Source organism: Phragmites australis, chromosome 1 (genome assembly GCF_958298935.1).
Source record: "Phragmites australis chromosome 1, lpPhrAust1.1, whole genome shotgun sequence".
Classification (NCBI taxonomy): domain Eukaryota; kingdom Viridiplantae; phylum Streptophyta; class Magnoliopsida; order Poales; family Poaceae; genus Phragmites; species Phragmites australis.
The window spans coordinates 46,641,364-46,646,746 of NC_084921.1; the positions used below are offsets into that span (position 1 = coordinate 46,641,364).

Sequence of the window (5,383 nt, forward strand, 5' to 3'; positions counted from 1 at the left end):
AGCCCCGCCATAATGGCCACCCGGTTGGGGTTGGCACAGAGCGCCATCTCCGGCCACGGGAGTTCCGCCCGGCTCATATCCTCTGTTCCGGTGATCACCCTTGTCATCCCCCGCAGTTCCGCCGCCCCCAGATCCCAGCTCGCGCCAATTTGGGTCCTGGTGATGTCCTCCGGCCCGGTGTAGAACCAGCTCGGCCGGGCCCGTTCTCGCAGAGGCGCCAACCGACGACGCAGAAAATCCGCCACCACCATGACTGAGGTCAGCCCGCCCTCGCGCAGTTCCAGAATGCGCTCCAGCACCGGCTTCAGTCTCGCATCTTCTGGTGGCGGTGCCTCCCACGTTGACCGCCGAGGTTCCGCCGCCTTCTCTGGCAATTCGAGGCGCTCGTGGGGGTCGATGTCGACGAAGAACCAGTCCCGTCGCCATTCCTCCCATTTGCTGCGCATCACCTGGGGAATGTAATGGTCCCCCAGGCCTTCCCGGAGCCGAAGGTTGCAGCACCCCGCGACGTCCACCGTGGAGTGCCCCCTCTTCTTCCCCACCGGCCGAAGGACGAAGAAGTGGCAAAGCAGCGTCGCCGACGGCATCACCCCCACGAACATTTCGCAGAGATGCGCGAAGACCGCCAACGCCACGACGGAATTGGGGCTTAGGTGCACCATTTGAATGCCGTACGTCTCCAGCACTTGCAGAAAGAAGGCGGAGAACGGCGGCACTAGCCCTGCCGCCACGAAAGAGGTGAAGAGGACGGTCCGCCCAGGGACGGTCGTCGCCGGCGTCAGAGTCGCCGGCCTCACCACCACGGCACCTTCCTGACCCTCCGGTACCAACAGCTTCCTAATCTTATCCGCCGCCTCCTCGTTCCTCAGACGAGACTCCGGCAAGATGCTGTCCGAAGCCTTGTCCCGGCGACCTCCTCCAACCCTCGTCATTTCGTCAGGATAGAGGGTGTTTTTTGGTGGTGGAGAGAGAGAGAAGGGAGAACGCTCCGGTCGCCTGGGAGTTTCCTGAGGGCTTCGGAGCACAAAGAAGGCAGGAGCGCAAGTGCGAGAGAGCGTAAAAAAGGGGAACGGTCCGATCCATTCCCCCTTTTTATAGCTCAAAATTCAAAAACTGCCGCCCCAGACGGTTCGCTCGGCGAAGCGTCGCCTCGATCGACGCAACTATCAGGCGAATCTCCCGCCGATCGCGCGATGTCAGCGGTTGCCAGGCGTATTTTCCTCGATCTGCGCGGCGACCGCGCGTGCCGCCCGTATGGTTATCATGCCCTTCGAAAGTTGTGTGGACACGCGTCCACTCATTCTCCCGTTGGAACGTACTTGAGGTCTAGGTCCGCAAGGGCCACCTCTCGAAAGCTTGCCACATGGCGTCCGCGCCAGCCTTGGCCTCGGTCGCGACGAAGGGCCCATTCGCAGTCTCCGTCCCATCGGCTACCAACGGGCCCGGGGGCTACTGTCGGTGTATTTAGAACCAGGGGTCCCTAAGTCCCGAGGCCAGGCCGGCCATCCACCACATGTCACCACCCTGCAAGGTAGGTAGAAGCTAAGTCCCGGGAGAAGGTGCTCGGGGTCGCCGCTTCTGGTTCCCGAGCACCCTAGTTCCCCGATGATCCGCAGAGCCCAAATACCAAAAAGGAAGTGCTCGGGAGAGAGTGCTCGGGGCTGCACGTGGCCGCCCCCGAGGACTCGGTGCCCCGAAGGTCCCACTGAAGTGCTCGGGAGAGAGTGCTCGGGGCTGCACGTGGCAGCCCCCGAGGACTCGGTGCCCCGAAGGTCCCACCGAAGTGCTCGGGAGAGAGTGCTCGGGGCTGCACGTGGCAGCCCCCGAGGACTCGGTGCCCCGAAGGTCCCACCGAAGTGCTCGGGAGAGAGTGCTCGGGGCTGCACGTGGCAGCCCCCGAGGACTCGGTGCCCCGAAGGTCCCACCGAAGTGCTCGGGAGAGAGTGCTCGGGGCTGCACGTGGCAGCCCCCGAGGACTCGGTGCCCCGAAGGTCCCACCGAAGTGCTCGGGAGGGAGTGCTCGGGGCTGCACGTGGCAGCTCCCGAGGACTCGGTGCCCCGAAGGTTCGCGCAAGATCATTCAACGACCCGAAGGGTCCCGTCGTCAGGGTGTCATCCAGTCAAAGGCCCAATGCCGCATTTAATAGGCACGCGCGGTCTGACATCCTGACATCCTGACATTCTCAGCTGCCCACGCCCCAGTGTCAGACCCTGCCATGCACTAGCAGGGGGCCGTGGGTCCATTAAATGCATGGGTCCCGTCCCGTTTCATCCAGGTGCCTCGGGATAACGTTGCCAGAATCGAAGCGCTCCGCCTGCCACCCTGCCCTGGCAGAAGAACAAGACAGGGTGGGTGCCACACTGCTCTGAGGCTGACCGGTGGGCCCCTTTTAGGGCGCCCCGAGGCTTCCGCAGCGGCTGGTGGTCGAATGCGCGCCGCATTTCTCCACCGTCCCTGTCACTTCGCCAAGATGAAATGATTACGCCTTTCTCCGTGGCACCTTGGCATTCGCGTCCCCTCTTTCCCATTCAGGATATGTTGAGGTCGGCGCGCCTATAAAAGGAAAGGATGGAGAACACTAAAAGGAGAGAGCAAGAGCCCCCGACCACCAGACAACTAACAATCTCCGACGAACCAGGCAAAAGATAGATCGACGGACATTCGAACCAGCTCAAGTTAAGTTAGAACATAAGAGCCTCAAGCTCTTTGTAAACAGTTCTCCCTTTAGAACCAGATACCCCCTTGAAGAATCTCCTTCAAGGATAAATATAGCACTCATACAGGAGTAGGGTGTTACGCCTCCGTGCGGCCCGAACCTGTCTAACACCCGGCGTACCCCCTTTTTTCTTGCATTTGGGTGATCGTCTCCCACTAGCCATCGCATTTATTTTCGTTCCTGCTTATTTCCCAAACAAGCTTTCCCAGGATCATCCCCCCGGTCGAATCTTTAAAAAGGGGTCTCTCGGGATCCCTGCGATAGGAGTTCACTCTCCGACAATCTTCGTTAACATTTGTTGCATCATCATCACAAGGTCTCCTATATATATTGTTGTTACTAACTCCTCTAAAAGAGATCAATACGTTCAGTGCAATCATATCTATTTTTTTCTCATGTCTTTTGTGCTCAGTATTCCGTTGTTTCTATCATGGAGTATATTGGAGAGAGATATGTGTAGCCATATTATATACAAGTCTAGAATATACTCATACTATATGATTATGCTAGTTTACCTATTTGTATACATAATTTATCTATCTAAAAGTGTTTTTTTATCCAATAGACTTCTGATTCTTTACTTCCTCGTTAGCCAGCCTGCGACACTCAGCAAAGACTGTTTCCACCTTTACCTTGGATGACGATCCATTTCAGGGGGTTTTCCCGTGACCGCCGGTAATAGCTCCAAATGCAAGACCCGATGACTCCTATCCTTCCGTGCATTGCTGTGGGCTTCAGTTATCACAAGGTTTTAAGGGCCACAACCCACAACCCATTTCCAATGCTCTTGGCCCACCGACAGCCATGATTTTTTATATATAAATAATCATTCACGGGAACTTGAGTCATAGATATCCTCTTGGCCTCTCAGTTAAATTTTGTACCAACTAGTTGAGTGCTCGTGGGTTGCAACAGAAACAAATTTATACAAGATGACATTCAATCCAAGGTAGTCACATGTGGCATGCCAACTTGGACTAGAGACAAGAGTTACCTGGGCTGTTTGGAGCAGTCGGAGCAAGATGGCGCTATCTCAGTGTTCTTTCCATGAACTCCAGCTTGTCTTTAGCATCTGAGTACTTGTAGAGGTTATCTATGTTCTGGCCAGATGTTCCAATAAACCTAAATATAGAACTTTCTTACATCAAAACCTCCAAGTTGCTATAATCCCAAGGAAAGTTAAAGGACTGACACTCACTGGACGTTGTCAAGCTCAAATTGATGGGGATTTGAACATGACAAAAAAGTATTGTAGGTGGATGCTCCAGCAAAAAGGCATCTATGCAAAGGCTGCAGGTAAGCAAAAGATGAGCCACACACTTAAGTGCCAGTAATACAAATCAACAAGTATTTATTCACATTGAAAGCCCACCTGCTGAGGCAAAGAAAAATTTGCCTGATCATGACATCCTGACATCATATCTATAGGCAATGATGCCACAAGCTGTAGAGGACATGGATTACATCAAGGACACTGTCAGATCAGATCAGTTGCAATGACTAAATTGATGGGGGGAAATAATTATAACCAGGGTCAGCATTATATCCAGTTCCTTGATTGGTTCAGCTATATCCCGAATTGATCTTTCAATGTTAACATCTGAAATATTGGAACCCCGTTAGTACAACATGCTAAAGCAACAGGAGAAAGTGCCACAAAAAAATGTGAAATGCAATCCCATTACCTGACCATTCAAGAACCTTGGTGAAATATGCACTGAATTCCCAGCCACAACAACACGTACTATATTTGATGCTATGGTTTGCTCCTGAGTAATTTTGAAAGAAGATTATCCAAATTCTTGTCTCTATTGAGTATAATATATTACACTTTACAAAGACAAATAGCATACATTCTCATCATACAAATGCCCTGTGATATGGTCCAGAGGGGGGGGGGGAGATGTAAGAAAAATTACCAATTTGATCCTTAGCCCCGGTGTTATATTTGAATAAGAAGTTGGAACTGCAGAGGATTTTTTTTTTGGAAGAAGAACTACAGAGGATTGAATGTGTCGCTTGCAACACTCAACCCTGACACGAATACCACATACTTGTCTTCATCTGTAACCAAAGTAAATGCAATTTTAGGGCAATTTTCTCACCCTTAAAATTTAGGAAAAAATGTTGATAAGTGCGCACAGGGCCATGTGGAGAATTTTGCTGCTCTTGGATACTTGAAGAAATATAACTAAGGATATTGCTAATTCTTTTTTCCCAAAATAGGGTCCGGCACTGCAAGCAGAGTAAAACATATATATATATATATATATATATATATATATATATATATATATAGGGCCCATCTATTCTTAGCGCTGCGCTAAGAATAGTTATTTAGCGCCCCAGCCTGTCTCGCGCCCCGATCGTTGCATCGTTCGGTAGATCACCCCGAAACTGTAAAAGTATCACCCGCAACCGTAAAATTGGTTCAACAACCGTAGAAAGAAAAGTCTTGGTACAGATTGGACGCATGCAACCGTAAAACACGGTGTGAACAGACCGAAACCGTATAAATATTGTCCGTAACGGTAAGATCGTTGTCAACAACTGTAAAATAATTGAATTACGGTCCATTCGATACTCGCCCAACTGTAACCATTTAAAATATAAAGCCTAACTATAAAAATTCGATACTCGCCCAACCGTAACCATTTAAAATATAA

General features: G+C 51.2%; 1 long non-coding RNA gene across 2 annotated transcripts; it reads right to left on the bottom strand.

The window, feature by feature from the left end:
- Positions 1 to 3,004: 3,004 nt before the first annotated feature.
- On the bottom strand, positions 3,005 to 4,968 carry LOC133890147 (uncharacterized). 2 transcript variants are annotated; one of them, XR_009904028.1, is made up of 4 exons: positions 4,637 to 4,968; positions 4,090 to 4,486; positions 3,916 to 4,007; positions 3,005 to 3,839 (listed from the first exon to the last, which is right to left on the bottom strand). It is a non-coding gene; the product is annotated as an uncharacterized LOC133890147 (long non-coding RNA). The 2 variants fall into 2 exon arrangements; XR_009904029.1 differs by lacking the exon at positions 4,637 to 4,968 and having other exon boundaries at positions 4,090 to 4,317; positions 4,403 to 4,580.
- Between the last annotated feature and the right edge of the window lie 415 nt (positions 4,969 to 5,383).